The sequence below is a fragment of the Aulonocara sp. 'chitande type north' Nkhata Bay genome, linkage group LG16 (genome assembly GCF_057382095.1).
Source record: "Aulonocara sp. 'chitande type north' Nkhata Bay isolate Kocher_YH1m ecotype deep benthic linkage group LG16, A_spYH_male_GT1.1, whole genome shotgun sequence".
In the NCBI taxonomy this organism is placed as follows: domain Eukaryota; kingdom Metazoa; phylum Chordata; class Actinopteri; order Cichliformes; family Cichlidae; genus Aulonocara; species Aulonocara sp. 'chitande type north' Nkhata Bay.
Window position 1 is genome coordinate 9,112,481 of NC_141359.1, and position 11,019 is coordinate 9,123,499.

The 11,019-nt window shown below is 40.1% G+C and overlaps 1 protein-coding gene across 4 annotated transcripts in view; it reads right to left on the bottom strand.

Moving 5' to 3' along the window:
* Positions 1-8,031, bottom strand: part of LOC147310957 (radixin) — a 46,832-nt gene extending 38,801 nt beyond the window's left edge. The window contains exon 1 of one of the 4 annotated variants that reach the window (XM_086265563.1): positions 7,898-8,031. The gene's annotated coding sequence lies outside the window, so the exon portion shown is untranslated. The other 3 variants (XM_086265565.1, XM_086265562.1, XM_086265564.1) reach the window with 3 other exon arrangements.
* Positions 8,032-11,019: the final 2,988 nt, after the last annotated feature.

Sequence of the window (11,019 nt, forward strand, 5' to 3'; positions counted from 1 at the left end):
CAGCTGACAACCCTGTTTGACAAATTTTAGATTTCATAAGTAAAGAGACACAACAGTCCATCATGACTTTAAGAACTGAAGGTCAGTCAGTCCAGACAATTGCTAAAACGTTGAATGTGTCCCCAAGTGCAGTCGCAAAAACCATCAAATACTATGGCGAAACTGGCTCACATGAGGATTGCCCCAAGAAAGGACGACCAAGAGTCACCTCTGCTGCTGAGGATAAATCCATCCAAGTCACCAGACTCAGAAAACACAAGTTTCCAGCACCTCAGAGTAGAGCCCAGATAAATGTCACACAGAGTTCCAGTAGCATCTCTACATCAACTGTTCAGAGGAGACTGGTGTGAATCAGACCTTTACTGTATGGTCAGATAGCTGCTAAGAAACCACTACTAAGGAAAAGCAACAATCAGAAGAGTTTGTTTGGACCAAAAGACCCAAGGAATGGACATCTGATGAAAATCTTTGGTCTGATGAGTCCAAATTTGAGAGTTTTGGTTCGACCCACCGTGTCTTTTAGATAGTCACCGTGAAGCATAGAGGAGGAGGTGTAATGGTGAGGGTGCATTACTGGTGACACTGTTGGGGATTTATTCACAATTGATATCACGTGGAACCAGCATGGCTACCCCAGCATCCAGCAGCGACATGCAATCCCATCCAGTTTGCATTTAGTTGGACCAACATTTATTTTTCAACAGGACAAAGATGTCAAACACACCTCCAGGCTGTGCAAGGGTTATTTGATCAAGAAGGAGAGTGATGGATTTCTGCACCAGATATCCTGACCTCCACAGTCACCTGACCTAAACCCAGTCAAGATGGTTTGGGATGAGATGGACCGCAGAGTGAAGGCAAAAAGTCCAACCAGTGCTCAGCATCCCTGCGAACTCCTTCAAGAGTGTTGAAAACTATTTCAGGTGACGACCTCATGAAGGTCATCAAGAGAATGCCAAAAATGTGCAAAGCAGTGATCAAAGCAAAGGGTGGCTATTTTGAATAATCTAAATTATAAAACATGTTTTGAGTTGTTTCACTCTTTTTTTGTTTACTGCATTATTCCGTACGTGTTCATTCATAGTTTTGATGCCTTCAGTGAGAATCTACAATGTAAATAAAATAAAGGAAAATCATTATATAAGAAGGTGTGTCCAAACTTTTGACTGGTAGTGTACATTGGTTTCCTGATATCAGCTGATATTTGCCCATCAAAGATACATCAGGGTTTCCAGTTTGTGCTGATAAAAATCTTTTGTAATTAAGAAATGTTGATCTCCATTATCTACAATACTGCACTATCTATAGGACATGTAACTGAGTACACTTGCCTGTCCGGGATATATCTCTACCACTTTTGGGATAGGAACTGAAAGATGGTGAACTATGGTTAGGCAGGGTGGAGTCAGAGGAAACTCTAGTGTAGCTCGCAGTCATTATGTGGAAATCTAAAATCTTTTAATTACGTTTCGTATCATTTCGATGCCAATGACATTCAGCTTTATCCACCCTAGTCCATCTTATTTAACCCAGATTAGTATAAGCTTGCTAGCAATTACCTTGCTTTGAACACCAACAATGCTGAGACCATAATTATAGCTCCTTGTGAACTATAACCTAAAATGAGTCAGACTCGTACGTTTTTTGTTCAACGGCTAAGTCCAGCATTCAGAATCTTAGTGTAATATTTGATTCTTCTTTGGGGTTCGACTTGCATATAAAATCTTTGTCTCGATTCCTGTTTCTTTCATTTAAAGAACATTTCTAAACTGTGACTTATGTTCTCCTTAGTTGAAATGGAAAATAATGTTTATCGTTTTTGTTTTTTCATTTAGATTACTGTAATGGCCTGCTTACCAGCTTGGACAAAGTTTTACTTTCACACTTCCAAGCAATACAAAATGCTGCGGCCAGGCTAGTAACATCTTCTAGAAAGCAAGTCCACATCACTAGCATTCATACTCTTTACACTGGCTCCCAACAGGTTTACGATTCATTTTAAAATCCTTGTAATAACATACGAAATAAGTCACGGCCAAGGTCCAGATTATATACACTGCTCCTCACCATCTTCACGGGTTCAGAATCTGTTAGTTGTTTGCTGTACACAACTAAAGACTGGGGAGAATGAGCCTTTAAGTCTGTGGGACCGAGGCAATGGAAGAGTCTACCGCCACAACTACGTCTAGTTGACTCTGTGGGTGCTTTTAAAAAGCAGTAAAAACTTTTAATAAAACAGGCTTTGTGTTGATTTTATTGGATTATTATTATTATTATTATTATTATTATTATTAATTTGTTTGTCTTTTAGAAATCTTTTTCTTAATTGTGTCTTATTTTATCTTTTTATTGGCTATTATGGCACTTAATGTTTTTAATTTTACTTTTTTTTGTGTAAAGCTCTTAATAAATGTTACTTACTTCCAATATTGGTTCTTAAGCATACCAGATATGCTGAAATTATATATTTATTGGACCTATGAATTATCTATATGCAAGTAGTGTATATGCACAAACTAACACCAGAACAGCCACTTAACTAGAGAGCTATGGAAATCACAAGATAGAAAGTACAGGTGATAGCAGGCTAGCAGCAACTGAACTTTCTAAATAACAGTGAGATTAATTATCTACCAAACAAACTCTGACAGCTGTTAACATACAGTGCAAACCAGATCCAACAGAGCTCTACTTGTGGTGGGAAGCACTGATATATAAATACTGACCAATTTGTATTGATGTTGGATTTTTTTAAGCACCCTAAAAACAGATATCAGTATCAGCACCACAAATGCATAAATAACTCAGACAGTTCCATCGCTCCTGCTGGCCTTAACAGCTTTTTCACTGGAAGCCCTATTACAATCAATGCAACAAATTCATTGTTGAAACCATTTTCAGCTGTAGGTAGGAAAGATGAGAAAGTGTCTCATAGATCTAAAATAACTTCATCCACAATTTAATAACAGCTAGACTGAACCAGAAGAAACTGAACCATTATCAGCATAAGTCCCTTGGCTGGAAAACTTAAATTTAAAGCAGGTAGACTGCAAAATCTAAAGCCTGGGATGAGTTTATCAGCTGAGTCACCTTGTGCAATTTTCTTCCAACCCTGTAACACCTTCTGCTTGCTCTGTGTCTTTCTATTTCACATCGAGGGTGAGAGACAGTGAGGAAGGACTACAACAGTGAATTGATGGAAGAAGAAAGAGAGAGAGAGAAAGTCGGTAAGAATTCAAAGCTTCACTTGACCCATATACCTGCAGCCAGCAGATAGGTGAAGACACTGAATGCTAAGAGAGTTGAAGTGGTTTTACGTCTGTGTTCTGTGAAACAGTATAAAGCCAGTCGTTCAAAAAAGAAAAAACCCACAGCACACACAGGTCTGCACTGTGTAGACAGGCTTAGAAAAAAGTGATGTAATATATTTAGTGAAACCACAGGGTCACTTAAAAAAAGATATAGCTTTCAGGTCCCCATTCATGCAAAAAGAAACCTCTCTCAATGTGAACATTGCTTTCTTTCATCTCTCTCGTTTTCCCAGTTGATATCAACACTGTTAATAGGGCTGTTTGATATAAAGATATATATCGGATGACGATATAAAAACGTCTATCATTTCATATTACGCTATCGTTTGTTTCGTGGTGTCGCAAAATAAACTGTTTACGGCAATATTTATTTTTTCATGGTTTTGATGGTCACTGTAGTTTTTATTAATTTCTTAAAGTTCTCTCTTTCTCTTATATTTAATATAACCACACTAGGGACGGACAAGCGCCTGTTTTTATGCGTTGTCGTTAGCAACAACGACGGTAACAGCATCGCGTGTCCGCTTGTTTATGTTCCACATAAACCTTTCACAATAAAGCTCAAGATCCTGTTGAGATTTTTCACATGAATCACGTGAAAGAGCAGATTATTTACGGATGAGAAGCAAAAAAGAGCCGCCAGGTGCTAAAAAATAAACCTTAGACTCAAACGTTAGAACAGGCTTTTCCCTGCAGCACGCCGTGTAATAAAGAAAACGGCGGCCGTTACTATGTCTAAAAATGTATAGTTTCATGCATAGGTTAAAACACGACTCCAGCTGGAAACACTTCACGCAAGTCGAGCTGCCAGAGATTCACATAATTTACAGAAAATGTTACATTTTTGTGATTTATATCGTTATCGGATGATAGAATTCTTATATTGGGATATGAGATTTTGGTCAGATTGCACAGCCCTAACTTAATATCAAAAAAATTTACAGACTTTTATAGATTTTCCAGTCGCCTTTACAGACCTCTGTTACTTGTCCCTCCTTTGCCATTTAATCATGTTAAGTTGGGCTGTGATTCATATTGGGAAATACTGTTCTGACTTTCTTTGCCATTTAAAAATGGCAATAAAATAAAATAAGTGGTGGTGGTGGGAGGGGGAAGGTAATGAAACCCCATTCAGAAATGTGGAGCTGGATCTCGTTCAATTATTTTCAACAGTTCTTGACAACATCACCGGTTTCCTTTATTCTGTTAATTTACATAGTGATAGCTTAAACATAAAAAACAAAGGGCGACTGTTGCTGTGAAATACTTGCAACGGTAAATCTCTGTCATTACATGTGTGTTTGCAGAAGCCACAAAATGTCCTGCTGTTAAGTGCCAGGGCTGACACACTCATAACTTTGAGCAGCTGTTACAACAGCAGGAATCGGCACCAACTGCTTAGAAAACAAAGCTTTACTTAAACCACCAAAGAGCCAATTGACCCCTCTGTGAATGTCAGGAGGGGAGACTTTGTGATAAAACGCAAATGGCTTGTCCCAGGTGTGACCTCTGAAACTAACTGAGCTAACACAAACTCCTTTCAAGCCACTGAAAAGGTGTGAATTTTCATGAGTTTCTCAAATATAATAAAATTTATGGCACAAACAGCAGCTTTTTTGGAATCACCTCCAAGCGCTCCAAGCTTACATGCTGACTTTTTTCCCCCTCTCAGTTGGAGGAAATGGGAGGCAGAGAATGGGTAGGATTGGGGGACGGGATGGAGTATAACGCTGAATCTCAACAGCCAACCGCAGAAGACCACGCTAATCAGCCAAAAACAAAGACTAGCTCCAGATGCATGTGTAATGACTATGGCTGAATTTGAAACCAGCCCGTTTTATTTACAGACGTGCATGAAGGACGTTTGCATTTGTTGTCCCTCCAAAACCGTAACCTCTGTGTCAGAATTCTTCACGCACTGAGTTACTTAAACCAGCTTTAAAGTGTGCAGGAAACAGAGCAGATAAAGGCAAAGAAAGTGAAAGAGAGGACATGAGATTGAGGCACAATAAATAAGGGAGAAATGAGAGAAACTAGATAGCATCAGTCTGCGACAGGCCTCTGGAGCTAAAGTATTGGCTCCCTGTTCCCAGCTGATACTACTACATATGCTCCAACGTAACAACTGATGTGACAAATTACACCAACATACATGAGACAGAAAGGCATATTTCTGGCATATTACTTAAGATGTTGCAAGCTGTCAGCCTTATGTTTGTGAAAAAAGTAGAACAACAGTAATAACTCACTGCGTTTTATATTTTTGATCTCTTTTTCCACTTGAACAGTTAAAGATTCACCATTACTTTTGTTGCAATGCAAAGCATGTTCCTGGTTCAACTCTGACCATTTAAACTTGTTACCCATGCATGAATGCACCTTCACAATGCACCGAATGACAATAATAGATGTTTCTGGCACATTTCTCCTTTGTTTTAGATGTAACTAGACTTGACAGGCATCTATAATTAACAGAAGAAATGTAAACAGACAATGTAAATACTGTCTCTAAACTTTTAAAGTGCTTACATAGACTACGATAGAATGGAAATAGCAACAAAACACCATAAAAGTCTAAATTTTCATTAACAAGGCTGATAAGGGAAAACTGCACTCAGTACGAACACAGCCATAGCCATAACATAGTAGAGGAGTTTCACATTGACAGCTGGTGTGTGAATACTCTGTCTAAATTCTTCCAGCTGGCAAATTGTCTTATTATGAACATTCTTTTGGTTGGTGCAAGTTGGTTTAAATTTTTTAAGAATAAAGAAAACCAGGGCCTATTCTCTTTCTTAAAATAGCGGAGGGATACTGCTGTTATTGCCATTTTAGTGTCTTTACATTTATCTCACGGTTACCATTTTTGATACAGTGAGGGTTTATTTACAAATACGAAGTTTAATCGTAATTAGCCAATGAGTAAGCATGTACTTTCAAGCCTTCATTAATAACTTCTGCTGTAAAGCTTTCTTCTTCTGCATTTAAGTGGTCTTACAGCAACATTTCTCAGGAATTAACAGCTATATGGACGTGTGGTCAGGACAAGCATTAGCATTCTCTTTTTGTGGCCTTGTGCCGTGGGATTATTCAACAGGTTACAAAAAAAAAAAAAAAAATAGCGCAGCCGAGAGAAATCTAAAACCAGCAGTCAAGGGTATCTGATGTCATGGTGCGGAGAGCCTCCTTCTCAAATGAGTTGTAATTCGGTCCCACGAGTGGGCGGGCTCGAGAGCAACAGGAGAATTTGAGCGATGGGAATAATGGCCAATAAATTCACTCGCTGTGCCTATCAGCAGCTCGTAATTTGCCTGACGCCGACAGAGCATCTGTTTGTGCCAGATGGACCGCTAGCGTCCTGCATGAGTGTGTGTGTGTGCGCGCGCTACTGTGACTGAATTGAAAACCGTTATTTATGTGCAAAAGCCATACTGGTCCGCGTGCTTCAAGCTTAGCGCCTAAACTTGAAAATGATAAACTAAGGCCAAGGTTGCCAACGTTAACATATCCTCATCTTGCTGATAAACAAAAAAAGTCAGACTTAAATCGAAGTTGTTATTTGTTTTTACGTTACAGTATCGCCTGTATAATCTTGGAGGCAGCGCTAAAAAAAAGCGGAATTTAAATCGACCGCAAGTATCTCAAAGTGCGGTGACCGCAACACACGAGTCCCCGAATGCCGTATCTGCACCTGCTAACAGTTCAGTGTGAACGATGTGCTAATCGTGTTTCAGCAGCGGCTGTTTTCGACATTGTTACAGAAAGAAAGGCGCGTTGTCAGCACCACAAAAGTTGCAAACGGCGCAAGAAACATTCTTTCCGCTGCGAGCTTTTTTTTCTCTTCCCCACCAGAGCATCAGTCCCTTCCAGCACGTGAACAGGACCTCGCCTGAATTTCAACAGCAAAGGCGGGCACGTTCAAGCTCTCCCGGGTAGCTGTTGAAATCATTATCGAAGCGCTCAGAGGAGCTCGTGAAAGCTCACATATATATTCCGCTTGAATCTCGAAGTAGACATGACAACTAATTGCCATGACTACCCTCTTCTGTTGCCTAACACCGACTGACACTGAGCCCTTCAGAGGAAAGCGACACGGGCTTACTCACCCGTCCTCCCGTCCTAAAACGTGCACGAAGCCGGTTAGAAACTGAGGTGAAGCCAAACCGGGGGCACGCCGCCTTTAACCTGCCAGTCAAAGTGCGCTAGAAAATAAGTTGTGCCGCTCGTCAGCGGCCCAGAGTGTTCAAATAAAGACACAGCTGCCGCTCTGCAGCCCAGAGAAGAAAATAAATCCCTTCTCATAATGGACGGCTTAAAGGAAAAGAAGGACGACAGGCAGAGATGAAGACTGTCAAACTCACCTCTAACGCCTAGCTGCGCTCGAGGATGTGTCCCAACTGTCACCCCCTCCAGCAGGCAGCAGTACTTTATATATCCACAGCGATTAAAAATAGACCGTTTCACGTTCCCGGACACGGTGCGTACTGAGAGTGTAGCTATAGTGATACAGGCTTCATTGGAGGGAGACTCCTCCGCTAGTCTCCCACGACCGGAGAAGAGGTAGTCAATATGGCTGACAAACTCACCGTACCGAGGCGTGGTGAGCAGAGTCCTGCAGATTCACCCACCCCTCCTCCTCACACCGTGCGACTGAAACTCTGCAGAGCAGCCCAGCTGTGGGGTGTAGGACTGGGGTTCAGGAGCTTATCACCCCACCCTCCAAAAAAGGAGACGTTTTATTACCTCACAGACCCTTCTGGTAAATGTGTTGGGTCACATTTTATTTTGAGAAGTGCCCCCCTGCTGCTATGTAATGTGGCAAGTGTGTGACTGTAAAAGTGTTTGTATAGACATTTAGCTAAAAGCACCAAAGCAGTCAAAGCTTTAACGAATGTAGACTCGTTTTTTATTTATTTATTTTTTTTTAATGTGCTAACAGTTTGCACTGGGAACCCTCAGTGTTTGTGTAAATCTTGCAGGCATGGCCATTAAATTAGAAACATGAAAAGAAGAAGAGCATGCAGCTCTAACTCCTTCACAGTGCTCCAGATCCGTTAGAAATCAGCTTCACATTGAGACAGTGGCAGAGTAATGGCAAAGTGAAATGGCTAGTGTATCATGCATTCAGCACATAGTGGTTCTGGTTCTTTACATCACCTGTGTTTTTATTTATTTATTTATTTTTGCAGCGTGCCCTGCTGACCCTTGCTGGTGAGCTAAAGTGATGAAAAACTCACTTTAAGGCACATCAGTTGGCCAATGATCAGCAATTTTACATTTTCATGTAATTCTTCTACATAAATCAGTCTAATAGGTTGGTTTTTAAGGCGGTATTTTTAAGGTGTGGTCATGAAAGGAGTCTGAGGATGACCAAGGGGCACGCATTAATTTACATCAAACACGAAACAGGACACTGCTGGCGGACCTTAGTGTCAAAAATAAGTGCTGGATTCATGCTGAATGTGTTGGAGTAAGACTGAAGGCACAAGGCAGGCGGTGGGACTGCTTTACAACACATATGCCTCCTTAGTTGTTTAGTCCCTATATTACCCATATGAAGTAGCAGATTCACTCCAGAGCTGCAGTGGTATCACAGACACACGTGAAACATTTGACCTCACAGATACGTGCCTTCAGTGAAAGTAGAACAATATCGTCGACACTTGTCTGTCGAGTTTTCCTTCCACCTCAGCAGGCGGTAGCGCCCATCTGCATCTCCTGAAAAAGCTCACCATTCATCCATCCCCGCCTGGAAATGAAAGCTTTATGAAAATAGCCGTGTTGTGAAACAGTCCATGTGGTTATGAAGAGGAGAGATGTGTCATCTTTGAGCTGTGAGTCACTGGCATTCTCAGTTGCCTAAACTTGAAGTTGTAATAAGGAAAAGGGAAAAAAAAAAAACCCACACAAGGATAATATCAGCAGATATCAATTGCTGTTTACATCCAATTAGAGCCTGACTAATGGCTTTCTGGAACTGGTGTACATTTTTGCTATTAGGAGCCTCTGATCTGACGGATTTGCTCATTAAGTTTATAATTTATCTTCCAAACATTTTACTCGCGCAACGTTTGGGAATAATCCACCCATTAAGTATGTGTAAGTTTGTCCAGGTGTCAAATATCAGCATACAGCATGCAGGGCAACTGAAAGGTATGTGTGCTTTCACGGCCGTGTCAGATGTCAGCCTCAAGGAGAAAGTGAAAGAATCTGCTTGAATATGGAGGCCAGATTATAATTGCATATCTCTAGGGGGGCTGATTCATCAGTTTGCATCTTTGGCCTATTTCAGCATCTCTGTCAAAAACGGGTGGTCATAAAGGGAGAACAGAAGAACAAATGGTCTGTGGTTCTTCTGCATTAGAGGTTCAATACTTTTAACATTGTGATGGCGCTCACATTCCTCCCACATATGGCTCCTCTTTTTTGTTCTCACCTCTTCAAGGCCGTGTCCTCTCGCTTTCACTCACCACGGTTTTGTTTTGTTCACTCGGCAGTTTTAGGAAGTAATGTAGTACATTAAATGGGATTACAGTAATCTCATGAGTGCGCTCCATGACACAGTGTGATTCTCTTCCAGTAACATGTGAATTAAGGTCTTCTGCAAACTGAACTAATGAGTCTGGAACACAGATAATCAAACCTTTCGATCCAAAACTGCAATATGCAGCTCTATTCTATTCAAAATCAGTCTATGATTCATCTCTTTGTTAGCCATGTTTAAAAGTTTGTTGGCTGAATGGTTCAGTTTTTAACTCAGAATTTGAAATCCTTTACTTTTTTGCTTTTTTTGTTTTGTTTTAAATTTAATGCATATATAGCACCCAGCCTGCATTTAACATAAATCGCACAACTTCAGGAAACATAATTTACCTGACTGATTATTTAAAATGTCATTCATGTAACACATTGATTGTGCAATTGTTATTTAGGTGTTCTTTTCTTGTTTTAATTGTTAAAGAGACAAGAGTTTAAGGGACTACTGAGATTTTTTTTATTGTACAACACTGACACCCGATGGTTGCGTACGTTTATGAGCACAAGTTGTTAGTCTCCAGGGAAACATCTGTTTTAAAGGGTGCTCCTGTTACTGTGTTTGGTAACAGATGAAGGCTAATATAGCATAAACCTTTGTTTATATGTATATAATCTGGATCTCCAATTAAAGGTGGAAGAGAAATAAAGATTGTTTATAAAGCTCAGATGGAGAGCCACAATCTAGTTGCATCAGTAGACCAAGAGAAAAAAAAATAAATAAATAAATTAAATAATTTGAGTAAACCTATAGGTTCTACAATTTCCCATATTTTTTTGCAAAAAGTCTGTAAAGATGCAACCACTAGAGGGTGTAGGTGGGCACTTTCCTTAACCATGACCTTAACCATGAAGTTCAGAGGTCAGTTGTAGATTCATGTGTGTGTTTGTGTGTGTTTGTGTGTGGGGTGGGGGGTAGTGGAGAAAAGGACACTGGCCTCACTTGTGGAAAAACAAAGACAAGAAAAAATAATTAGTAATAAATGAAAAATGTGCATTGAATTCACACATGGAAAGCAGACCTTGGTTAGTATACATTATATTATTTGCAGTGAAGAACTTACTACATTCTTATTAATACAAATGTTTAGGTGTTTGCAAACACAGAATAATATATAATGACAGGAATTTCAAAAATGCTGTCCTCATGTACCCAAGTGTTCTTCGCTCTCGA